General features: G+C 36.2%; 1 protein-coding gene and 1 pseudogene across 4 annotated transcripts in view; one reads left to right on the plus strand and one right to left on the minus strand.

Annotated features, from left to right (window-relative positions):
• The window catches only part of LOC101972073 (cytochrome P450 3A9), a 373,151-nt gene that overhangs the window by 245,489 nt on the left and 99,664 nt on the right, over positions 1 to 27,998 (minus strand). The window lies entirely within an intron of this gene.
• On the plus strand, positions 438 to 27,971 carry LOC144367641 (cytochrome P450 3A9-like; annotated as a pseudogene).

A 27,998-nucleotide genomic window follows, 5' to 3' on the forward strand; every position in this document is an offset into this window, starting at 1 on the left:
TTTTTTGGGTGGAATTCAAGGATTTTGTAATGAGAAAACCTAAGGAGACAAAAACTGATTAGATGATATTTAATTCCAATATTTCACTTGAGTTTCTGATAAGAAGCAATAACCTTTGGGCGTAATGATAACTCTGATCAAATTTTTTATTAATGCTTTTTACAAACCTGAGCTCAAAGATAAAAATGGGCATGTCTCATGATTCACTGCCAACTGGCAAGGTGGAGGGGGCACCTGACTTCTGCAATAGGGGGTGGTGTTTTCTACTGGCTGTACACCCAGCTCCACTTTATTTCCAAGCATATAAATATGCCAGACTGACTTCATTGACTCACAGCTGCTCACAGAAGGCAAGCTTGGCACCTTTACCACTGAAAAGATAGCTCACATAGCTGGAAGTCAAACTCAGAGGAGAAAATTTTGGAAAGAAAGTAGTGATGGAACTGATCCCAAACTTTTCCATGGAAACCTGGGTTCTCCTGGGAATCAGCCTCGTGCTCCTCTACCTGTGAGTAACTGTCCCAGTTCCTCTCCTCTTGAAACTTCCCATTTCTGTGACTAGGAGTTTTAGTGATATCATTTGATTTGGAGGATGAACTTCTGATTGAGTCTAAGTTTGAACCTAGATAAATCAACCAGAAGAGTTCAGTAGATGCAGATTACAGACAACTGGACACCTTCTGAAAAGTAATGAATGCTCTGCAAACTTTCAGAATTCTGGGAGTAAAGAGGAGTCTTCACAAGTTTCTGTGTCATTGTTTATCTTTTGTGTTCTATGTGCACTACAAGAGATGTTTAGGAGGCTTGTATCCTGTGGAACAGGTGGTTCCTGCTTCATCTCTCACGTCACAGTACCATTTGTAAAATGCACCAAGTGCACCCCAGGTACTATCACAGGCTCAGACTCAGTTCTTCCCTCTGTTCTCTTCCCTTTCACAGGAACAGCCCTCCCTCCAAAAACTCAATTCCTTCGCCCTGAAATATGCAACTACTGCTGAATGATGAAACTATTGAGCAAAGACTTGAAAGAAATTTTGAACTTTTATTCTTTAAGTTATCATCAGTGTAGAGATTTGTTTCTTTCCTGATTTGAAATATAATGGCAGCTTCAAGAGACAGAAGTTAAAAAGCCAATTTTATATTTTAAATATTTTCCCATGATATTCCAGTACAGGTGCATGAATAAAATAATCTAGTAGAAGAATTCCTTTAAATAGTGTAATTCCTGGGCTGGGATTGTGGGTCAGTGGGAGAGAGCTCATCTGGCATGTGTGAGGCACTGGGTTTGATCTTCAGCACCACATAAACATAAATAAATAAAATAAAGGTATTGTGTCTGCCAACAACTAAAAAAAAAATTTAAAAATAGTGGGATTCCTGGTTTCATGGATCAGGTAAAAAGAGCAGTTATTTCTGACTGAGAGTAGAAATATTGCCCGAAGGAGACCTTTGACTTCTACCTTAAATCTACTTTTATGAGAGTTGGCATTCATAATGATGTGAAAATAGAAAATATAAACCTGGTTGTAACAATTGAAGTTAAGGGTGGTATTCAGGCTTTTGTTGCATCTATTTTCCCCTCCAGTGGCATTTTAAAATTAATGGAAATGTTTTAATTTTATTCTGTTCAATAGTGCAATTTTTTGAGGTAAGTTCCTCACGTTCCTTCTGAAGGTCAAAATAGGACCTTTGGATTCTGTATTTGTGAAAACCAACCTGTTTAAAAATGACCCATCTTTTTTGAACAATTGAAGGAATATTAATCTAATACATACATCCATGACATAGATTGCACATGTCTTTAAATATACGTTCCCAGCTGGTTATTCTTATCCAACAGTTTCCCAATATGCCAGTGTTCTTAATCTCTTACAGCAGATGAGTAAAAGAGAACATGGACGAAGGATGCAATAAAAGGAATCCAGATAGGAGTTATGAAAAAGTGGGAGAATATTCCTCTCTGCTGAGGGAAGAAGGCCCAGAGTGGGGACAGCCCCCACTGGAGGCCACTAGAGAGGCCAACATGATGGTATCAAGTCATCTTTCTGAACTGACACCAGTGAATGAAATGACCTAGAAGAAATTTAGGCTGAATTGCTCAGGAATTTTTAAGTTCATGTTTGGGGACTTATATCAGATATTCACTGTAGCATTGGGAGCCTAATGATGGAATTAGCTGCTCTGAGCTAAGTATTGTGACTTTTGGAGTCTCTCAGGGAATGTGAGAGAGGAGATGATGAAAAGATGTGATTAGGGCCATTAGAGTTCTTGTTGTTATTTATGGCCTAAACGTTACCTCCCTGGCTTCATGGCTCCCATTCTTGATCAGTGACTCATTAGCCACTATATACACACAGTCACAATCCCTTGATCTGGATTTCTCTTTCACTTTATAGATATGGGACCTATTCACATGGATATTTTAAGAAGCTGGAAATTCCTGGGCCAACACCTCTGCCTTTTTTGGGAACTGTTCTTAATGATCGCTGGGTGAGTGTTATTTGAGCTCTCTGTTTTGCCTCTTATGGTTGCAAACATCTGCTTAGTTACATAAGTAGAAATTCAGCTCCATGAGAGAAGTTTCAAGATTTCTAAGCTTCAGAAACTGTGTGAGGGCCCCATCCAAAGCACAGTCAGGTTTACACTGGGGCTCTGTTTACAACTCCTCCTGGCCTCAGGTTCCCTTGTGTTGATGAGCTCAGGACTCTGGCACATCCACATTGTAAGCTGTGGATTTTATGTTTAGCAAACTGTGAGCATTCTCAGAGGATTTTCATTTTTCTCAGTGCAGATTCTAGGAAGACACACTCAAACCTCTGGGATGATTTATTTGTACACTTAAAATATTACAAATAAAATGTAGCATGAGGAAGATTAATTGCTTAGTTTTTATGATGAAAACTCAGAGCCAGTGTCTAACTATATGTGTCCTATGGGCAGAGAGGTAGCAACTTCCCTTTTCCAAGTTGAGCTACAACATAGGAAGGCAAGTCCGCTTTTTATTTGCTCACTATGTCACTTACTTACTCAACAACAGGATTGTGATAACATAAATCTCTTAGGCTAGAAGAGGTTGCTGGTGTCCTTAAGTCCTTCTAGTTAAAACCTGAGATAAATTAAAATGATCCTCAATGAGGAGATAAAAGTTCATGTGTGGCCCTAGGAAACACTCACTTTTCCTCACCCTGGGTTTCCTCATGTGCCCATGGAGGCGATAATTCATAAGGTCCCAGTATTTATGAGACAACATAAGTAGAAGAAGAAATGTTGCAGAAGAGAAGCATGTTGTATTCATAGACAAGGGGAATTGGTTGATTATGTATAATAGAGAAAATTCAAGTAACTTTACATATTTTATTTCAAACATTGCATATTTTCTCTTTTCTCCTCAGAAGCCTCTGAATAAGAGCTTCTCTCTAACCACCTGTTAGGAACAAGAAGCCTGATTTCATGGGATTTGGGTCATTTAATGCAATGTCAGTACATTTGCAACAATAATGTAATTTCATTTTGTTCTTCTTCCTAGGGTTTGTCTAATTTTGACACAGAATGTTATAAATAGTATGTAAAAACATGGGGGTGAGCATTCTGGAAATTTCTCTTTGGTAGACTTGTTATGATGTGGCACCCCAAAGCATGAGGACAACCTCAGCCCCGAGCTTTTGGATACAACCCTCTGTGCTGCAAAGTCCTTGGAGGCTTGTCCTGCCAAAGGTTCTGCATGTGACCAGGAGTCTGGGTCTACAGTCTGACTTAGGTTGAGAATGTTGCATGTTTTCGCTCTTCTCCTGCTTTTGATGACCCAAAGTCTCCAGCCTTACTTTGTGTCCAATGCTTGGCTATTCCTATCTTCCACATTTTTCTTTCTTTTTGTCCCCTTTAGATGAATAAAATGTATTATTTGAGAATTGTTTTTTTTTAAATCATGGGCTTATAAATTTATGGCATCATCTCTTTCCTCCATTGATTTCCTTTTAATTTAAAGACAAATTCTCTTATTTATAATTTACATTTAATGTATGCTTTTGAACAAAAGGCTGGGAAGTACTGGGAAGCAGATGGGAAACTATTTCTGCTCAGATTTTTTTCATTTCCTTAACTTTCTTTCTTCTATTTTATTGTCATCATTATTTTTACTCATATGCCACTTTTAAGTTTTCAGTGTTGACTTTTCAATGAAGCATTTCTTTCTCTTCTTCATCCATTTGATGTTAAGACCAGACATAGCATATAGTTCCACCAGTGAGTTTCCTAGTGAATTGATAGGGTTTATATTGGATGGTATCTCAGCTAACTATAGCAACTATTCCCTTTTAGAACTTGTGGGGGGTTGGTGGGAGCCAAAGAAGAGGTGTAATCATTTTGCTCACCACTAAAAATAGTGGTAGAAGACATTGAATCTTCTTCTCCATCTTCTCTCATCAATCCCCATAAAGCCACAGGCCTGGCAAGAGTGTTCTGCTCAGTTTACATGGCCCAAGGTCACAACATGTGATCCAAGGATACAACGTGCTCCACTGGGTCTCCAAATCCCCCATTTTAGCTACCACTTGAAAAACTTAGTAATTTTGAGAAGTTATTCAATTGTCTGCCTTCAATTTTTTTCACAAACCTATATTTGGCTATGTAAAAAGTTATGGAGACTATGGGCTGAGGCTGTAGCTCAGTGGCAGAGCACGTGCCTAGCAAGTGTGAGGCACTGGGTTTGATCCTTTGCACCATATGAAAACAAACAAATAAAGGCATTCTGTGCACCAATAATTACAAGAAATAATATCTAAATACGTTATGGAAAGTAGTGTAGGCAATACTATTTTATTCACTATCTAGATTTAACAAGTGTTCCAATGCTATTTTTAATTATGATCTCTTAGGTGGTGTATTTTGTCTCTTTCTACCTACTTTATCTACATTACCCTTTATGCTATGAAGACTGCAGTGGCTTCTGAGGTCAGAATCCCCAACTAGAACTTCATGTTGCTATGTATTGTAGGACTAGGCAGGTAGAATAGGTAACATCAGGATTGAAGTCTGGATTTCTCCTGCAGAATCTGGCCTATTAGATTTAATGAGCCCTATTTTTCTAACACAGCATATATGATGGTCGACAGCCTGTTTTTTTTTTACAACTTATTATTTTATTTTCTCCACTTAAATAAGAAAAAGAAAAATTCACTCTCAGTCTGAAACACAAAGGAGAGCTGTTTCTGACTGTTCTACATCAGCTCAGAAGTGCTATTTTGTTTTGTTTTCATATACTTTTTAATTGTTCTAATTAGTTATACATGACAATGGAATGCATTTTGACACATCATACATACATGGATATAACTTCTCATTTGTCTGGTTGTACATGATATAGAGTTACACAGGTCTTGTAATCACATATGCAGAGAAGGTAATAATGTCCCATTAATTCAACTATTATTCCTAATTCCAGTCCTCCTTCCCTCCCTTCACTCCCCTCTGTCTAGTCCATAACACTCTATTCCCCCACCCCCTTATTGTGAATTAGCGTCTGTATATCAGAGAAAACATTTGGCCTTTGGTTCTTTGGGATTAGCTTATTTCGCTTAGCATAATATTCTCCAGTTCAACCCATTTACCAGCAAATGCCATCATTTCATTCTTCAGAAGTGCTATCTGCACCACAAGTTTTACCAATGGCAACTGTTTCAAAAGATTCCTCTTATTTCTTTTATTGGTTGTTCACAACATTACAAATCTCTTGACATCTCATATTTCATACATTAGAATCAAGTGGGTTATGAACTCCCATTTTTACCCCAAATACAGATTGCAGAATCACATCGGTTACACATCCACATTTTTACATACTGCCATATTAGTGACTGTTGTATTCTGCTACCTTTCCTATCCTCTACTATCCCCCCTCCCCTCCCCACCCATCTTCTTTCTCTACCCCATATACTGTAATTCATTTCCCTCCATGTTTTTTATTCCATTCCCCTCACAACCTCTTATATGTAATTTTGTATAACAATGAGGGTCTCTCTCCATTACATGCAATTTCCCTTTTTTCTCCCTTTCCCTCCCACCTCATGTCTCTGTTTAATGTTAATCTTTTCTTCCTGCTTTTCCTCCCTGCCATGTTTTTAGTTGCTCTCATTATATCAAAGAAGACATTTGGTATTTCCTTTTTAGGGATTGACTAGCTTCACTAAGCATAATCTGCTCTAGTTCCATTCACTTCCCTGCAAATTCCGTGATTTTGTCATTTTTTAGTGCTGCGTAATACTCCATGGTGTATAAATGCCACATTTTTTTTTTATCCATTCATCTATTGAAGGGAATCTGGGTTGATTCCACAGTCTAGCAATTGTGAATTGTGCTATGAACTTCGATGTGGCAGTATCCCTGTAGTGTGCTCTTTTAAGGTCTTCAGGGAATAGTCCAAGAAGGGCAATAGCTGGGTCAAATGGTGGTTCCATTCCCAGATTTCCCAGGAATCTCCATACTGCTTTCCACATTGGCTGCACCCGTTTGCAGTCCCACCAGCAGTGCACAAGAGTACCCTTTTCCCCACATCCTCGCCAGCACTCGTTGTTTTTTGACTTCATCATGGCTGCCAATCTTACTGGGGTGAGGTGGTATCTTAGGGTGGTTTTGATTTGCATTTCCTTGACTGCTAGAGATGGTGAGCATTTTTTCATGTACTTGTTGATTGATTGTATGTCCTCCTCTGTGAAGTGTTTGTTCATGTCCTTGGCCCATTTGTTGATTGGGTTATTTGTTTTATTATTGTCTAATTTTCTGAGTTCTTTGTATACTTTGGATATTAGGGCTCTATCTGAAGTGTGAGGAGTAAAAATTTGTTCCCAGTATGTAGAATCTCTATTTACCTCTTTTATTGTTTCTCTTGCTGAGAAAAAACTTTTCAGTTTAAGAAAGTCCCATTTGTTGATTCTTGTTATTAACTCTTGTGCTATTGTTGTCCCATTAAGGAATTTGGAGCCCAAACACAATATGCAGATCGGAGCTAACTTTTTCTTCTATCAGATGCAGAGTCTCTGATTTGATATCAAGCTCCTTGATCCATTTTCAGTTGACTTTTGTGCATGGCGAGAGGAGGGGATTCAGTTTCATTTTGTTGCATATGGATTTCCAGTTTTCCCAACACCATTTTTTGAAGATGCTATCCTTCCTCCATTGCATGTTCTTAGCTCCTTTATCAAATATAAGATAGTTGTAGCTTTGTGGATTAGTCTTTGTGTCCTCTATTCTGTACCATTGGTCCACCCACCTGTTTTGGTACCAGTACAATGCTGTTTTTGTCACTATTGCTCTGTAATATAGTTTGAAATCTGGTATCGCTATACCACCTGATTCACACTTCCTCCTTAGAATTGTTTTTGCTATTCTGGGTCTTTTATTTTTCCATATGAATTTCATGATTGCTTTATCTATTTCTACAAGAAATGCCATTGGGATTTTGATTGGCATTGCATTAAACCTATAGAGAAGTTTTGGTAATATCGCCATTTTGATAATGTTAGTTCTGCCTATCCATGAACAAGGTATAATTTTCCATCTTCTAAGATCCTCTTCTATTTCTCTCTTTAGAGTTCTGTAGTTTTCATTGTATAGGTCTTTCACCTCTTTTGTTAGGTTGATTCCCAAGTATTTTATTTTATTTTTTTTGAGGATATTGTGAATGGAGTGTTTTTTCTCATTTCCGTTTCAGAAGTTTTGTCGCTGATATACAGAAATGCCTTTGATTTATGTGTGTTGATTTTATATCCTGCCACTTTGCTGAATTCATTTATTAGTTCTAGTAGTTTGTTTGTAGACCCTTTTGGGTCTTCTAGGTATGACAGCCTTTTTTGTTTATTATGGAGCCAAGCACTATCAAAACAGTGCTCATCAAGAATTTTATTCTGTCTTCAGTAACCGGTGGGTAAGCATTCACTTTTCAACATTTTCACATTTAATTAGTTATATTTAAGTTTTAATTTATTCTTTTCAGTTATACATGACACTAGAATGTATTTTGACATATTATACATACATGATGTACAACTTCCCAAGCCTGTGTTTAAACATAATGTGGAGTTTCTCTAGTTGTGTATTCATATATAAAGATAGGAAAGTTGTTTGTGATTCATTCTACAGTCTTTCCTATTCTCATCCCCTCATCCTTCCATTTGTTCCCCTTTGACTAATTCAAAGTATCATTTATTTATTTATTAACTCAATTTTTATCCTGAGATATTTATAGGTTCAGAGGTCATTCCTTGCCAAAAAAATTATCAGGCAGTTGCATGTATAATTTATTCTGTTTTACCCAATGATAATTTCTTACATGACTATAAATTTATTAAGTTCCTATTTCTATAGTAACAGGAAATTGATACAATCTAGGTTTTTTATTTTCATTTTTCCTGTTTTGTGTGCTTATATGTATGAGTGTTCAGCTCTGTGCAAATGTATCACATGCCTACATTTGTGCAGATTTAGATTGTGTTTTTAATGTGTTTTCACCAATTCTTCATTAACCTTAGAAATGTGCCTGGTTTCTTGTGTGTTGACCACATTGGTTATCGTTTGCACCTACAACTAGGGAAAATCCTATCTGTATGCTTTTTATTTGTTTGTTTTTTTTCCTCTGACATTAGCTGGAAATTCCAGTGTGAGATTGTATAAGAGCTATGAGAGTGAACATTTCTTTTAAAGGATATAGACTTTAATCTTCCAAAGTTTACCCCAATTTTAGATGAGGCTGATGTGTGTGTGTGTGGATTCCCATAAATCTCTATCTTCACTTTTTAAAAACTTTGGGGGCTGGGTTTAGCTCAGTTGGTAGAGTGATTGCCTCAAAGACACAAAGTCTGGTGTTCAATTCTCAGCAACACAAAAATTTTTTAAAAACTTTGATTAGTGTATGATAATTGTGGATGATAATAGGATTTGCTGCTATGTTCAATAATACATATATTCCACACTGCCCAAATCTAGCCTCTATTTACTTCCCAACATGTCCAAATCACTAATCTACACTCAGATGAATATTTTTACTTGTCTTTCTGTATGTGACTGAGCATACATTGTAGAATTATTCCTGATGCTTGGGAGAAAGCATTCAGTTTGCCACCAGTAAGTGTATGGTTAGCTGAAAATGGATTTTTTGTAGAATCTCTTTGTCAAGTTGAAGAAACTTCCCTCTGTTTCTAATCTTCTAAATTTTTACAGTGAATGAGTGTTGGAAGCATATATTTATTTTTGCGTGGGGGGGACTGAAGATTGAACTCAGGGGCACTCAACCACTGAGCCACATCTCTGGTCTTATGTTGCACTTTATTTAGAGACAGGGTCTCACTGAATTGCTTAGCACCTCACTGTTGCCGAGGCTGGCTTTGAACTTGTGATCATCCTGTCCCAGACTCCCGAGCTGCTGGGATTACAGGCATGAACACTGTGCCTGGCTGGTAGCATACATTTTAATACAAAAATATATTATATATGCTGGAACTAAATTTCAGAAGTTTTGCTTTGTTGGGCTAGCACCCAGGTGAAAAATAGAATTATCTTTCTTTCCCCCTCTGTTCTTGTAGAAAATATTGGAAGAAATTCCATTAATAACTTGTGTTTTTTTTTCTGTATGTCTTTATTTATTTGTTTTTCTTTTCCTCTGACATTAGCTGGGAGTTTTATGTAGACAAAATTCTTTAAGTTTCAAATATTATTATTTTTAAAATTATCATATCTAAGCACCCCTTTATCAAGATGCTTATGTTGTAAATGCATGTAAAGACAGAACTGATCTTAGGTAACATATAGTTGACCAAGAACATCTGGTATCTGTCACCAACCCATTTCTCCTCTGCAATAGCCCTGGGGGTTGTACTAGGTCTTCTTAGGTCTTCTTCCTGTCTATTTCTCTGGAAAAAGCTTTCAACCAATGGAAATTTTACATCTAAACAAGGGTTGGAATATAAAGTCCAAAAATGATGTGAGGTACCTGGGTGTCTCTTCCAAACTCTCAGGTGGTTTGGCATTTTGCATAAATACTATTGAATGTCTGACATAGCAGGCAGTCAATGTTATAGTTAAAGCTTTGTCCCAGGGTTTCATAAACTGACTTCCAGACCACTCATGTATAATCGAATCAAGCCTTTATTCAGGCACACTGGTGGCAGCTGACCAGAACATAAAATTGTTCCCCTGATCAGCCCCAAACAATTGCAAGGGCACTCCTTGTAAGCCTGTTTAGGGCGTCTAGTCAGTGCAAGCAAGCCAGGTTACAGAAGTGGGACAGTGCAGTCAAGCAGAGGTAAGCCTAACTGATCAGAGTTAGCCCAGTCACCCCTGTTACAGAAACAGAGCCCAGTTACTCTAGTTACAGAAACAATACCCCATTAGGTAGTTCTGTGTTCTTAAAGGTTTCTATAGCAAAAAGAAAAGAACATCTTGCCCCAGTCATGACTCTTCTACTTGGCATGGTTGTTTTACAGGATGAAGTCATAAAACAAAATGGAGTCACATTTGCTCCTACTATCACATTTCCCACTGGTTTTAGCAGGTTTGATGTCAATCTTGCACATCATTAGGCTTAAGTCCAGGTGTTCTTTTTCTACTATCACACACTTAACATTTTTTAAATAAAGCTTGTTTAACAAACTTTTGCAACTGTGGAGACCTCCACATTTATTTAGACAAAATATCTTTTCCTTAGACTCTAGAGTTTTGGTCCAGTGGGATTTATGAAAAAAGCCATCACCGTGTCTGAGGACAAACAGTGGAAGAGAATAAGAACACTGCTGTCTCCAACCTTCACTAGTGGAAAACTCAAGGAGGTAATAAAATAGGTAGGCTTTTCATTGGAAACTTAAAGGATTAATCTGGATATAGGTAGAAAGTGAGAGAGATAGTAGTCCCTTTCCAAGGGATAGTCCTCTGAATTTGAACTTCCTAAAAATGTTCTTTTGTCTTTATGTTTTAGAAGAGATATAATGAGAATCATTATAAATGTCTCATATTTCTTCATTCTGGGAAAGCCATAGCCTTGGGGACTGAGTCTCCTCACTTAACTATGGGTGATCTTGTGTTTTGTGCATAGCTGTTCCCCATCATTAACCAGTATGGAGATGTGTTGGTGAAAAACATGAGACTGGAATCAGAGAAGGGCAAATTTATCAGCTTGAAAGAGTAAGTAGCAGGGCAGCTCTGGCATTCCAAGCTCCAACAGGAGCCCCATCCAACTGCCTGCTGAATTCCAAATGTTGAGCTAGTGCAATGAGCAGACAAAAGCAAGTTTGGAATCACAACTCCAACTATTCATCCAAGAAGGAGCTTCTCCCAGGTGGAGACAGGGAAGCTGGGGAGAAAGGATCTCTCCTGTATCCACCAAGGTTTGTTTGGCTGCTATTTGTGACTTTGGATATACTAGAAGACAAAATACTGTCAAGGTCAAGGTCACCTTTTTTGAGCCCTCTAGGAAGACTCAGTTATTCCATCCTTGTCCTGCTGAAGCTCAGTTTGTACACAACTATCATCATTCACATTCTATTTGTGCTTCTGTAGTATGTCTGATTATGGATCTTATCCCTGTTTTGGTAAGCTTCTTGAGTTCATAAGTGAGTCTAACTCACCTCACTCTCCCCATCACTCTTAGAACAAGGGCAGTACTCATTTGCAACTCATAAAAGCCTCATAGTAAGTGTGAAGGGGTCATGGAGTCATCTGATAGTCCAGCAGATAACTGTGAGTGTGTGGCTCACTGCTTGTCTTGCCTGGGTATGTGAACTTACTCCTACTTCTTGCTGCATGTGTAGTGGAAGGATTGGGAAGAGGCACTGGTTTTAACTTTCCATGTCTTTCTCTATTCAGCATCATTGGAGCCTATGGTATGGATGTGATCACAGCGACATCATTTGGAGTGAACATTGATTCCCTCAACAACCCACAAGATCCATTTGTGGAGAAAGTCAAGAAGCTGTCAAAATTTCATTTCTTTGACCCTTTGCTTCTCTCAGTAAGTATGTGTACTACTATGTTATTCGTTCCCTCTCTCTATTTAAATAAGATCATTATTGATACATAATTAACAATCTTTTAATTGCCCCCCTTAATTATACAATTAAATTGTTCAGTACAAAGATATACTAAACCATCACTAGTGACCATTTGTCAACTCAGAACCAGACTACAATTTTATTATAACTCTGTATTCCCCAAGCCTAAGCAACCATGGATCTATTTTCAGACTATAGATTTGCTGATACTGTGAATTTTCTATTAACAAATCCTACAATATGTGGCTTTGCATGTCTGACTTCTTTCATTTATCATTGTATTTTCAAATTCTTCCATCCTGAAGCATGTGTGAGTACTTCATTTCTTTTTTTAAAAAAGTTATTTATTTATTTGTTCTAATGAATTATACATGACAGTAGAACGCATTCCACTACATAAAACAAAAATGGAGCACAACTTTTCACTTCTGTACTTGTACATGAAGTAGATTCACACCATTTGTGTCATCATACATGTTCCTAGGGTAATGATGTCCATCTCATTCCACCATCACTCCTAAACCCATCGCCCCTCCATTTCCCTTGCCCTATCCAAAGATTCTCCATTCCTCGGATGACCCCCCCCATTATGGATCAGCATCCACTTATGAGAGAAAATGTTTGGCTTTTTGTGTTTTGGGATTGGCTTACTTCACTTAGCATGATATTCTCCAACTGTATTCATTTTTGTGAAAATTCCATGATTTTATTCTCTTTTAATGATTAATAATATTCCATTGTGTATATGTACCACACTTTTCTTATCCATTCATCTGTTGATGGGCATCAAGTTTGGTTATACAATTTAGCTATTTTGAATTGAGCTGATATAAACATTAATGTGGCTGCATCATTGTAGTATGCTGATTTTTAATCCTTTGGGTATAAACCAAGATGTGGGATAGCTGAGTCGAATTGTGGTTCCATTCCAACTTCTCTGAGGATCTCCATACTGCTTTCGAAAGTGGTTGCACCAATTTGCAGTCCCACCAGCAATGTAAATACCTTTCCCCTCATATTTACACCAACATATATTTCTGCTTGTATTCTTCATAACTGCCATTCTGACTGGAGTGAGATGAAATCTTAGAGTAGTTTTGATTTGCATTTCTCTAATTACTAGAGATGTTGAACTTTTTTTTTATATATTTGTTGATCACTTGTGTTTCTTCTTCTGAGAAATGTCTGTTCAATTTCTTAGCCCTTTTTTTGATAGGGTTATTTGATTTTTTTTGTGTGTTAAGTTTTTTTGAGTTCTCTATATATCCTGGAGATTAGTGCTCTATATGATGTGCATGTTGTCAAAATTTGCTCCCGTTTTTTAGGCTCTCTCTTCACCTTATTGATTGTTTCTTTTATTGATAAGAAGCTTTTCAGTTTTAATCAATCCCATTTGTTGTTTATTGATTTTATTTCTTGCAATTTAGGAATCTTGTTAAGGAAGTCAGAATCTAATCTGACATAATGAAAGTTTGGGCCTCCTTTTTCTTCTATTAGGTGCAGGGACTCTGGCCTAATTACTAGGTCCTTGATTCACTGTGAGTTAAGTTTTGTGCATTGTGAGAGGTAGGGACTTAATTTCACATTGCTACATATGGATTTTCAGTTTTCCCAGAATCATTTGTTGAAGAGGCTTTTCTTTATCCCAGTGAATGTTTTTGGCACCTTTGTCTAGTATGATATAACCATATTTATGTGGGTTTGTCTCTGTGTCTTCTATTCTGTACCATTGGTCAGCAAGTCTATTCTGGTGCAGATACCATGCTGGTTTTGTTTCTATAGTTCTGTAGTATAGTTTAAGGTCCGGTATAGTGATGCTTCCTGCTTCACTTTCTTGTTAAGGATTGCTAGCTATTCTGGGTCTTTTATTTTTCCAAATAAATTTTATGATTGCCTTTTTTATTTCTATGAAGAATGTTGTTGGAATTTTAATGGGGATTACATTAAATCTTTATAACACTTTTGGTAGTATGGATTTGCCAGAATTTAATTGAGACTTTTTGCATCTATGTTCATTAAAGATATTGGTCTGAAATTTTCTCTTGTTGATGTGTCTTTGGCTTGTTTTGGAATCAGAGTGATTGAATGAGTTTGGAAATGTTCCCTCTTTTGCTAATTCATGGAATAATTTAAGGAGTATTAGTTTTTTGGTCTTCTTTGAAGGTCTTGTGATAATCTGGTAGAGCTCTTCTTTGTATGTAGGCTTTTGATGGTGTCTTCTATTTCCTTGCTTGAAATTGATCTGCTTAACTTGTGTATATTACCTTGATTCAGTTTGGATAGGTCATGACTCTAGAAATTTGTTGATGTCTTTGATATTTTGTATTTAACTGGAGTATAAATTTTTTAAATAGTTTATAATTATCTTCTTATTTCAGATGTGTCCATCATGATATTTCCTTTTTATCACAGATTTTAGTAATTTAAGTTTTCTCTCTTTTTATTAGTGTGGCTAAGGGTTTTGTGAATTTTATATATTTTTTAAAAGAACAAACTTTGTGTTTTGACATTTTTTTCAATTGTTTCTTTTGTTTCAATTTCATTGATTTCAGCTCTAATTTTAATTATTTCCTGTCTTCTACTACTTTTAGTGTTGATTGCTATTTTTTGGGGGAACTTTGAGATGTAATTTTAGGTCCTTTATTTATTGACTTTTTCTTATTTAAAGAAATTAACTCCATGCAATGAACTTTCATCTTAGTACGACCTTCATAGTATCCCTGAGATTTTAATATGTTGTATCAGTGCTCTCATTTACCTCTAAGAATTTTTTATCTCCTCTCTGATGTTTTCTGCTATCCCTTGATCATTCAGTAGCATATTATTTAGTCTCCAGGTGTTGGAGTAGCTTCTGTTTTTCATTTTATCATTAATTTCTAATTTCATTCAATTATAATCTGATGGCATGCAGGGTAGTATCTCTATTTGTATTTGCTAAGAGTTGTTTTGTGGCATAATATATGGTCTATTTTAGAGAAGGATCCATGTGCTGCTGAGAAGAAAGTGTATTCACTCATTGATGAATGAAATATTTTCTATATGTCTGTTAAATCTAAGTTATTGGTTGTATTATTGAATTCTATAGTTTCTTTGTTTAGCTTTTGTTTGGAAGATCTACCCAGTGGTGAATGTGTTGTGTTAAAGTCACCCAGTATTATTGTATTGTGGTCTGTTTTACTCTTGAATTTGAGAAGAGTTTGATGAATGTAGATGGCCATTACATTTGGCCTTTTATTGTTATCCCATAATTCATTGTTTGGGGCATAAGTATTTATAATTGTTATTTCTTGTTGATGAATGGTTTTCTTAAGCAGTATAAAATGTCCTTCTTTATTTCTTATAATTAACTTTGTCTTGATGTCTACTTTATTTGATATGAGGACAGAAACCTGTGCTTGTTTACACAGTACATGTATGTAGTATATTTATTCCCAAACTTTCACCTTCAATTTGTGGATGTCTTTTCCTATCAGATATGTCTCTTGAAGGTAACATATTGTTGGTTTTTTAAAAAATCCAATCTGCCAGTCTATTTCTTTTGATTGATGAGTTTAGGCCATTAACATTCAGGGTTATTATTGAAGTGTGGTTTATATTTCCAGTCATTTTGCTTTATTTTTGGTTTTTAATTTGACTTGGTTTCTCCTTTGATTGGCTTTTCTCTTAGTGTACTTCCTCCCTTTGCTGATTTTCATTGTTGTTTTTCATTTTTTCTTCATGGAATATTTTCCTAAGGATGTTCTGTAGTCCAGGCTTTCTAGTTGTAAATTCTTTTAATTTTTGTTTATTATGAAAGGTTTTCACTTCATCATGAAATGTAAAGCTTAATTTTGCTGGATATAATGTTATTGATTGGCATCCATCTTTTTTTTAGAGTTTGGTATATATTGTTCCTGGACCCTCTAGCTTTGAAGGTCTGGGTTTAGAAATCTGCAGAGATCCTAATTCACTTTCTCCTATATGTAATCTGATTCCTTTCTCTTGTGGCTTTTAAATTTCTTTCTTTATTCTGTATGATAGCCATTTTAATTGTTATGTGCCTTGGTGTAGAATCTGTTGTGATTTTTTACACTTGGTGTCTTGTAAGCCTTTTGAATTTAATTTTTCAATTCATTATTCAGGTTTGGAAATGTTACTGATATTTTTTCATTGAATAAATTGTTGATTCCTTAGTTTTGAAACTGTATACCTTCCTCTATCCCAATAATTCTTATATTTGGCCTTTTCATAATTAATGAATGTTCTGCTCATGGTTTCTTACCATCTTCACTGTGTGGTCAACTTTACTTTCAAGATTATATATTTAGTCTTCATTGTTGGAGGTCCTATCTTTCAAGTGATCTAGTCTGATGGTGATAATTTCTATGGAGTTTTTAATTTGCTTTATTGTTTTCTTTATTTCAATGATTTCTTTTCCTTTTTTGATAGAATCTCTATCTCCTTATTGAAGTAAATTTTTGCTTCCCATATTTGGCTATGTAGCTCTTTATTGAAACGACCTTTTGTTGCCTGTGTTTGCTTTCTTATATCATCCTTTAATTCACAGAACATTTTAATTACATACATCCTGAACTCTTTTTGGACATCTCTTCTGCTGTGCTGGCCATTGATTCTAGTAATGTATCTTGGTTTGCTTGGGGCACTTTCTTCCCTTGTTTTTTCACATTGTTTGCATCTCTTTCCCTTTAGCAGTGCAGATCTAAGGTATTACATTTTTTACCAATAGACTTATAGTATCCCTAAAGAATTCCACAACCTCTCCTTTAAAGAGGAGATTAATATTAACATATCCCCATTCAAACATTATGCAGGCTTAATTAAACCAAATAGCTTCTATTGCGATGTTTACAGTTTTGTCACAATGGACAGAAATGGTGAGTTTGATTATTATTAACAATGTAAACAGTAGGTTGCAAAAAGATCTACAGTTTATAATGGTGGACAAAGAGAGAATGGGGGGACTGATTTAGGATGAGATGTTAAGGAGGTAGGAAATGAGGATATAGAGTTATTAGATCCTAAGAAGCATAAAAGAGGAATCAAAAGATGTTGGTTAGTAGCAGGAGAAAAGAGAGAAAGAGACTTTGAGGAGATAGATAAGTTGGAAGGGGAGAAAGAGAGAGAGAGAGAGAGAGAGAGAGAGAGAGAGAGAGAGAGAGAGAGGAGAGAAGAGAGAAGAGAGAGAAGAGAGAAGAGAGAGAGAGAAGAGAACAACAAATAATTTCATTTTCTAATATTCTGTTGAGATTTTGCATCCATAATTATAAGATATATCAGTTTGTAATTCTCCTGTATTATCTTTGTGTTAAGTCTTAGGATTAGGTTAACATGAGCATTTTAGGATCTTTTAAAAGTGTTCACTGTATTCTATATTTAGAAAATAATAGATATTTCTATGAATGTTTGTAAAGAGGTAAAGAATTGGTATTAGTTTTTTTTTTTTAATGTTTGGTAGAATTGTCCTTGGAACATCTGGACCTGAGCTTCACTCTGTAGAAAAGTTCCTAATTTCTAATTTAGTCTCAACACATGATGTATGTCAATATATATTTTGCATTACTTTTTGTGTCAGTTTCTGTTGTTTGTGTCTTTTTAGGAATTTGTCTATTTCATTTATGTAATTTGTATAATTGTTGTGTAATCTGATTGTTACAATATCTTTATAATTCTTTCTATGTTTATAATGTCAGTATTTCCACAGTTTTCATTTTGCATGCTACTAACTGTAGCATTTCTGTTTCTGGGTCAGTGTAGCTATTATTTTGTGAATTTTGTTGTTTGTTTTTCAAAGAATTGCATTTGTTTTCATTAATTTATTCTATTGATTTTTTTTTATTTGATTAGTTTTCACTTTGGTCCTTAATATTTTCTTCCTTCTGTTTCCTTTAAGTTTAATTTGCTTTTCTTTTTTTCATGATTTATTATGTAAAGTTTGATCATTCATTTGCAATCTTTGTTTTTATTTAATAGATGAGAATTTCCTTCTGAGCAATGATGGCTTTTTCTTCATTCCATAAGTTTGATATATTATGCCTTCTTTTTTCCTTTCAATACTTTATCTATTTCACTTTATATTTCTTCTTTCATCCAGTGTTTATTTACGTGTATATATTAATCAATTTGCCCATACTCTGAGTTTCCCAATTTTTTTTCTAATAATGTCTTTTGGATTCCTTCTGTGGTGATTGAGGAATACATGCTCTGTTGGTCCATCCTGACTGCTCCTTCTTGAAGAGCATGATTAACTGCAGCCTGAGAATGAAGTCTAGTTTTATCCAAAGCCACTCTATTCCAGTACATGAAGGGGAAAGGGGTCAGGGTTTTCATCTTGCTCCTTTGGTCACTCCACAGAGGCAGAAGGGGCCACTGATCTCACTGGTATGGTGGTGGCCCTATATATGACATCCTCTTGCTCAGCCAGTGGCCTGGAGCCCAATCAGTGTTCCCAACAGAAATAGTTCCTCTTTAGGAACTCCTGTGATTTCCACTTTTCCGATTGGTAGAAAAGATGTAATTGCTCCAGGTAAATTTTACATTTTTCACTGAAGTGTCCTTTGTTATTTTTTTCCCCTGAAGTAATATTTTCATTCCTTACTCCAATTTATGAGGCAATGAATATCTCTCTGTTTCCAAAGGATGTCACAAATTTTTTAAAGAAAGCTATAAAGAGAATGAAAGAATGTCGCCTTCAAGAGAAACAACAGGTAAAATCCGGTTGTGGTTACAGAGGTTCATTTTTGAAAATTTATTTGCCTATGGGTGTATGACTTGCATACTTCTTTGTATATTTTTAAAAGATAGATGAAGAACTCTTGGTTGGGAGTAGTAGAGGGTTTTCATTTGGAGAGAATAAAGAATTTAGCATCTGGTAATTGAGAAACAAAAATGAATTAGAGAGGGAACTGAAATAGAGTAAGATATATTCCATGCTTTTATAATTATGTCAAAATAGACTCTACTCTCATATAACTAAAAAGAACTAATAAAAAAGACTTAAATAAATAAAATTATATATTCCAAATACTGAAAAAATAATGAATCAGAGAGAAAGCATGTATAATTAAATAATGGGCATGAAATTTAGTTTGTCAAGGCATAAATGTTGCTGATAGAAAAAGTCCCAAATGCTCTAAAAAGGAGTCCTTGTATATTGTTTACTAGAATGAAAATTAGGACAGCCTTTATGGAAAACTATGAGGAGGGCCCTCAGAAATCAAATAAAGACCCACCGTATGATCTAACAATCTCACTACTAGGTGTATAACCACAGGAAATAAAATCAGTATGTCAAAGAGAGATATGCATTCCCATGTTTATTGAAACACTATGTTAACATTGTTCTTATTATTTGAGCCAAATAAATTTTAAAATCATCCACCAATACTAAATGATAAATGCAATTAAAATGTGTCTGAACTGACATAAACATCAAACAGCATATACATATATCAAAGTAATCAGGTACCTGTTGATATGTATAGTTTAATGTTTTTATATATCAGTTGAAATTATTTTTTTAAAATAGAGAAAAATGTTTTATCATATCCCTTCTCTTCAATAGGTAAAATTTCAACATAAAAATTATTTTTCTGGTGCTTTAATTTCATCAGATTTTATATGGTCAAGAATCATTGCATTTCCAAACTTCTCACTTTATAAATTTTCCACACAAGGCATCCTCAGGGTAGCTGAAACTGTCTGGCCCCTCATGGAGCAGGCATGGGGTTCTTTAGGTGAAGATTTTGTTTCATGTATGAAGCCAAGCACAAGGATATGTGCAGGCCAGGAAGCCAGGATGGGCCCTCTAGGTGTCAGTACAAAGTTCATAGCTTCAAGCATGGTGGGACCTTTCAAGAAGCTTGCCCAAAATCTGATGATGAGCTCTAACAATGGTAGGAGATTAATCTGTGGCATCTTTGGTGAAGAATTAAGGTAGTAAAACAAAATATTGAAGTCCAGGATTTCTCCCTAAGCAAACAAATGTAACAGGAGACAAAGCCAACCACTCTCTGGCCAGGAGGCTGTGTTCAGAATCCACAGGAGCTCACAAGTAGGGAGAGCAAAGGCCAGTAGCTATAGGACACCACAGCCAGTTTTCACTCAGGGAAATGTCCTACTCTTCAAAGTTTGTAGATGGATGCTTTTCTTCACTGATGACTTTGGAAACTCCAGCTGGACTTCTGTACTTACAGATTTTATAGTATCAGAAGGGAAGATAAATTCTGCACTCTTAATGCCCTGCTATCTTTGAAATCTCTCTGTTTCTAGCATCGGGTGGATTTTCTTCAGCTTATGATAAATTCGCAGAATTCCAAAGATGTGGAGTCTCATAAAGGTAAACAAGGTTGCTATCTCATCTACTGATGGGGAAACTCAGAGGGAAAGATTGTTCTGGAAATGTACAGAAGATTTTCCAGGAAGAAGAGTATTTCTACCTAGTTGCAGAAAGACCATGTTTGGATATCATATACAGTAGCCTGAGGAACTTTCTAGGGAAGCACAACTAGAGCCATGTTCAATGTTGAAGCTGATAAAAACAAGTATTTATTTCACTAGCATGTTAATTTTATTCAACTTATTTTCTTACTATTTTTATTTCGATGCTCAATTCTCCCATATTTGTCCACTGGAATCCCTTTCATGTAGGCTCCTGAGTCCTCTATTATTCTTGTCATCTTTTTTATGATTGTTTTAAAAGTAGCTTCTGTTTATTCTGGCCATATCAATATTGAACTTAAAACATAGATATTCTCCATGTAGTCTTGAATACACTGCTTCACTCCTCATATCTACCACCAGAGAGTTATATTTATCACAGTTCAGGAACCTGTATTGACACACTTCTAGCATTCACAGTCCACAGATTTCCTTAGGGTTTGCTCTTGGTCTTGCACATTCTATGACATGTTACCACATTATAGTAGCATATAGTGTATTCTGTGTCCTTTTCATTTGTTTTCTAAGTATTTTCTTGCTTTCTGATTTAAGATATTCTAGGTTTCTGCTCTGTTTCTCATGACAGCTTTATTTTTTATTTTTGTTTTTACAATTAATGGAATTTAAAAATCAAAATTTGTGATCATCTTGTGGATTTTTGCTTTTAGATACTCTCAGTAGGGAAAATTATTAACATGAAATACTTCTACATGCAACAGAGGAAATAAATATTTCTGTATCTACTCACATCCAGTGATATAAACTATTTTTCTCTCTCTTTCATTTTCTTTTCTAATTTATTGCTTTTTTCTGTAATACACAAATACTCCCATTGCAGTTCTAATTCATGGTACCCGGTACCGGTGACAACCAACTGAATAAAGTCCTGAATGTTGAGCAATTAATTCTAGAGATGAGGTCTGGGCTTACTATAACCTGCCAGTATACATATTTTTTTAAAAGATTTTTTTTATTTTTTAGTTATAGATGCACACAATACTTTTATTTTATTTTTATGTGGTGCTGAGGACCAAACCCAGTACCTCACATGTGCTAGGTGAGTGTTCTACCACTAAGCCACAACCCCAGCCCCAGTGTACATATTTTTAGGTTCACATGTACATATTATCTATCTATCTGTCTATCTACTTATCTATGAATCCATCCATTCATCCATCTATCCTGTATGTATCTACCCAATTCTATTCAGCTTTCTGTGATGAAGGAAACAGTCTGTAGTTTAACTCTTCAATAAAATAACCACCAAACACATGTGCCTTCTTAGCACTTGACATGTGGCTAGTAGCTACGAATGCAAAATGCTGAGCTCCAAACCTTGACTTTTTTTGGTGCAGGGGAGAGGTTCACCTGGAATTGAACTCAGGGGCATTCAACCACTGAGCCTCATCCCCAGCCCTACTTTGTAGTTTATTTAGAGACAGGGGTCTCACTGAGTTGCTCAGCACCTCCCTGTTGCTGAGGTTGGCTTTGAACTCATGATCCTTTTGCCTCAGTCTCCCGCTGGGATTACCGGTGTGTGCCACTGCACCTGGCCTGAACCTTGACTTTATAGTCCTATTTCATGGGGTTCATACTCACTAGGATAAAAGATTTGATAATTAAATGTTCTCATGACATCATCATAGAAAACCATCATCAATAAATCTGAACTCTGTAGACCTTTCAAACACTTGTTTTCTGTATTCTTTTTTTTTATCTTGAATTGCATGTTTGGCACAGAGACCATGTTTATTTAAGGGCCCAGGAATCTAAAAGTCCATGTTGATATACTGTGTATCTTAGATAGAAATGGAATCTCTTTAAATTACCTATCTTTGGTGGTGCTGAGAATGGCACAGTTAGTAGCCAAGTCCAAGAGTGGTATAGACCTCAGGAAAACTGAATTTAAAAAAGTTTTCCTTTGTCTCCCCTATCAGAGAGACATGAAAGTGAAAACAACTCTGCAAATGACTCTGAATTGCTTTTCCATGGTCCTGCCTAGTGATCTGTGGGGTTTAATGGGATTTCTCTTTATCTAAACACTGATGTTGTGCTTTGCTGGATCTACCTAAATTGTGTTTCCTCTTCCATTAGCCCTATCTGATCTGGAGCTTGTGGCCCAATCAATTATCTTCATTTTTGCTGGCTATGAGACCACTAGCAGTGCTCTTTCCTTCATTTTGTATGAACTGGCCACCCATCCTGATGTCCAGACCAAACTGCAGCAGGATATTGATGCGGCTTTGCCCAATAAGGTGAGAAGATGGTATCTGGAGAGGGAGGAGGGAGGCTGAGCCTCAACAAGACTGCCTTCTTTTCACTTCCTAGGAGGCTTTGTCCAAAATATAGTCACTGATTCTTTTCACCACCTCTATTTTTAAAGAATTTGAAGGAACAAATGAAGGAGAAAACAGTATTTTGGGGAAAATGCTATTCCCAAAACTACAAGGAATTTTTAAAAGAGTGTAGTTTCAGTTGTGTCCTTTACCAGTTACCATGATGACACCCAGGAAGTGTAAGCATGTGTCACTCAAGTGTCCAGATCATTGGCTCTGCTGAGTTGTGGCATGAGCTCCTGCCTGGCTGTCTGCTGAGTGAGCCTGGGATGATGGGCAGGACAACTCTGCTCTGCTCCACACATCTTCACACTCTAGTCATGTATTTGAGAGAAGCAGTCAGGGGATGAGTCAGGTTTTCTGGCTCCTGAGCCAAATTCTTTACTTCTACCTTGTATCCTCTCCAATGACACACCAGGCATTAGTCACAAGTTGTACCTGCTGTCCTTACACCTCTACCTAAGCAGGGAGTCTATTGGATCTGAAGAAACCTGGTATCTGGGGCTGGCATGCCTGGTTTGGAGTGAAGTGGGTACAAAGCCTCTTCCTCAGAGCTCACAATGAATCCCTGAAGAACAACCAGGAGACTGGTCCAGCAACAGAGGGTGAAGCTGAGAGTGGCTTCCTGTCCTCCTTAGAATGTTCTCTGGAACTGAAATTGTATGACATGGTGCCATCCAAACTTAGACTTCTTTTGGTGGTACTGGAATGGAAGTTACCAGTTTCTCCCAATATTTTTTCCATGATGTAGTGTTATCTTTAAGTTTGATACACACACACACACACACACACACACACACACACACACACACATATATACTCAAAGCAGGATTATTCAAGAAAAATTGATATATAATTGGTGATTTCCTCTTTTCTATTTACTTGAAATAGGCATGTGACTTTTCTAGAGAAAGGTAACCGTGATTTTCACATATTTTGCCTGAGTGTAATTGTCATATTCTATTAGTTACTTTTCCTTGCATGAGGAAAAGTACATGATGCTGCTGAGGATATTATACACTGAATTTGGGATTTTCCCAAAGGTCTCTTATGTACATAACTACTCTGAACTTCTCAATGGGCCATGGACATGGTTTTCAAATGGACATGATTGTTATTACAGTGCTTAGTCAATTGTAAGCATTACTCTCCTTCTATATTGTGTTATTCCTGGGACTTCCTAACACTTTAATAAAACTACGTAGATTGTGTTTAAAGTTAGTTCTAAACATAAATTTCCAAAAATCTCTTTTTTTCTTTTCAGGCACCTGCTACCTATGAAACTGTGTTACAGATGGAGTACCTGGACATGGTGGTGAATGAAACTCTCAGGTTGTACCCAATTGCTGGCAGACTTGAGAGGATCTGTAAGAAAGATGTTGAAATCAATGGAGTGCCCATTAGGAAGGGGACAGTGGTGATGATATCAAGCTATGTTCTTCATCGAGACCCACAGCACTGGCCAGAGCCTTAGGAGTTCCACCCTGAAAGGTACAGGACCTCTGGGAAAGGGAACCTCCCCGGGCAAGGGTTGTCCAAGCATGCCATTGTATTTCTTTTTCTTTTCTTTTTTTTTTAAAGAGAGAGTGAGAGAGAGAGAGAGAGAGAGAGAGAGAGAGAGAGAGAGAGAGAATTTCCAATATTTCTTTTCTAGTTCTCAGCAGACACAACATCTTTGTTGGTATGTGGTGATGAGGATCGAACCCGGGTCGCACGCATGCCAGGCGAGCACGCTACCGCTTGAGCCACATTCCCAGCCCCATCCTTGTATTTCTTATCATAGATGACATATAGGTAGCTATGTCATTATTTTCATATATTTTCATATATGTAATTATTTTCATATATGTTATAAATATAAGTGTTATATTTATAACAGTTTTCCTGTTATAAATATAACACTTTCTTGCAAAATGATATGAATTTGTGACAAGGAACAAAACAAATGCTATGTCCATTCACTATCCTAAATTCTTTTTTAAAAATTTTAAATTGATTTTTTAAAAAATAAATGACAACAAAATGCATTACAATTCTTAGTACACATACATAAAAACAATTTCTCAAATCTCTGTTTGTATATAAAGTATGCTGACATCAATTCATGTCTTCATACCTGTACTTTGGATAATAATGTTCATCACATTCCATCATCCTTAATAATCCCCTTCCCCTCCATTTCCCTTCCACCCCTCTGCTCTATCTAGAGTTTATCTATTCTTCCCATGCTTCCCCTCCCTACCCAACTACGAGTCAGCCTTCTTATATCAGAGAAAACATTCAGCATTTGTTTTTGTTTTTGTTTTTTTTGAACTGGCTAACTTAACTTAGCATTATCTTCTCCAACACCATCCATTTACCTGCAAATGCCATGATTTTATTCTCTTTTAATGTTGAGTAAAATTCCATTGTGTATATATGCCACATTTTTAATCCATTCATCTACTGAAGGGCATCTAGGTTGGCTCCACAGTTTAGCTATTGTGAATTGTGCTGCTATAAACATTGATGTGGCTATATCTCTGTAGCGTGCTGTTTTTAAGGCTTTTAGGTATAAACCAAGAAGAGAGATAGCTTGGTCAAATGGTGGTTTCATTCCCAGATTTCCAAGGAATCTCCATACTGCTTTCCATATTGGCTGCACCAATTTATAGTCCCACCAGCAAGGTATGAGTGTACTTTTCCGCCCACATCCTTGCCAACACTTATTGTTGTCATCATAATAGCTGCCATTCTGACTGGAGTGAGATGATATCTTAGAATAGTTTTGATTTGCATTTCTATAATTGCTAGAGATGATGAGCATTTTTTCATATATTTGTTGATTGATTGTATGTCATCTTCTTAGAAGTGTCTGTTAAGGTTCTTGGCCCATTTATTGATTGAGTTATTTGTTTTTTTGGTGCTTTTTTGAGTTTTTATATACTCTAGAGATTGATGTTCTATCTATTGTGAGAGGGGTAAAAATTTGCTCCCAAGCTGTAGGCCCTTTATTCACCTCACAAAATGTTTCTTTTGCTGAGAAGAAAATTTTTAGCTTGTTAAATTCTTTAAATAACCATGAATTAATAATATGATCATATTCTCATAAACATATTTCTATGTATAGATAGATATTTTTGCTAAACTAGATTGTATCATATTTTATTTTTGCTTGCACCTGATAATATATACATTCAACTTCTGCATGTATGATTTTTTTTGCGTGGTACCAGGAATTGAACTCATGGGTGGTCAAGCACTAAGCCACATCAGTAGCCCTATTTTGTATTTTATTATAGGCAGGGTCTCACTGAGTTTTTTAGGGCCTCACTAAATTGCTGAAGCTGGCCTTGAACTTGGGATCCTGCTGTCTTCCAAGTTTCTGGGATTACAGGCATGTGCTATGCTCAGCCTTATGTATGTTTTTTCCATCTATAATTTCAACTAACTTATAAAATATTTTTTCTTGTCAGTTTCCCCTAAACAGTCTAAAACAATAAGTATTTATATAGTATTTAAATATTATTAGTTATTATAAGCAATCCAGAGATTATTTAAAATATATTTCAGGATGTGCATAGGCTATACATGTATTTCCCCATTATTTTTATAAGAGCCTTCAACACCCAGGATTTTGTTTATTCCGATGCTAAAACTAATTCTCCTCAGATATGGCACATTATTCTGTGTGTATGCATGTGTGTGTGTGTGTGTGTGTGTGTGTGTGTGTGTGTTTGTGTTTTCGAATTTTAAAGCATGTGCCATAACTGACATAACCACTATCTCATTTCATTTTATGTATTCACTCTTATACTCCTTAAATTTTATGTGTGTTTTGTTTTCTTTACTGTCTCAATTTACCATGATTTCCTTTGAAACAGCATTCATCTCATCTCATCTCAAAAAGACTGAAAGATCCTATAGGCTAAGGGGGAGAGAGGTGGAAAAACTTCTATAGGCTAAGGAATAGAAAGGTGGAAAAATTCCATAGCTTTACAATTATCATAGCAAAGCCACAGCTGAATTTCAATGACCAGCCCAGAAATCATCTTTTACACCATTGCTTGGGGGTGTCTAAGGCACAGACTGAAATAAGTAACTGTTTAGGTTTTAATATTTTGTTTACTTCTCATCTATTGTGGGACCAGGTTCAGTAAGAATAAAAAGAACAGCATCAATCCTTACGTGTACATGCCCTTTGGAAATGGACCCCGAAACTGCATCGGCATGAGGTTTTCTTTCATGAACATAAAACTTGCTCTTATCAAAGTAATGCAGACCTTCTCCTTCCAAACTTTTAAGGAAACACAGGTCTGTTGCTTTTCATATATACAATGTTTTATTTGAAGATGTCTTTCCAAACAGAGGGGGCCAAGTGACAGAAAATTATATGCTCATTCATCATTTAATTTTTAGATCTATAGTCCAGTGAGTCTCTTTTGCACCATCTTTGAGATTTAGAGTTCTTCACCATGGGGGCTCTAAATCTATGGCTTTATGAAGACCAAAGTGTAAAAAACATATGGACTTAATGCAGATTAGTGTGCCATGTGTATGTGTGGACTGTGAACTTGAGCACAGTGTAAATTCAGCTCCAAGTCTCCTGGAGAGACCCTGTGCACAGTCATGAGGTGTGGTGACCTCAGGGTTCTGATTTTTGAGAGAAGTTCTCCTCACCAGAACTTACAGAACTTCCTAGACTCAGGCCTTGTACAAGATAAATGTTTATGAAATAATTTTTCAATAAATGAATAATTTTACTATCCAATTATGACACACCTTAGAGAATGAGTAGGAAGAATTCAAAGAACATGATACTAAAAGTAGTTTTTTTGTTTGTGGAGCATTACTGGGCTTAATGTATCTTTTTGACTTTGCAGCTTTGGTTCCTGGTGTTTCATTCATTGATTCTCCATGTGCTTGTCTATACATTACAGATTCCCCTACAATTAGCCAATCAAGGACTTCTTCAATCTGAAAAGCCCATTATTCTGAAGGCTGTGTGCAGAGATGGGATAATAAGTGGAGCCTGAACTTCCCTAAGGATTTGTGCATTGTTGTCCTCAGAGCCTGGGACCCAGAACATCAGAGAACAAAAATGTATTTTGTGAAGAAAACTCAAAATGAAGATAGACTCTATATTCCTTAATTGATGAATGATAAGAGATGCTGGACCTTTGCTGACCTTGCTCAGGGTCTGTGGTGAGCCGTT

Source organism: Ictidomys tridecemlineatus, chromosome 10, assembly GCF_052094955.1.
Source record: "Ictidomys tridecemlineatus isolate mIctTri1 chromosome 10, mIctTri1.hap1, whole genome shotgun sequence".
In the NCBI taxonomy this organism is placed as follows: domain Eukaryota; kingdom Metazoa; phylum Chordata; class Mammalia; order Rodentia; family Sciuridae; genus Ictidomys; species Ictidomys tridecemlineatus.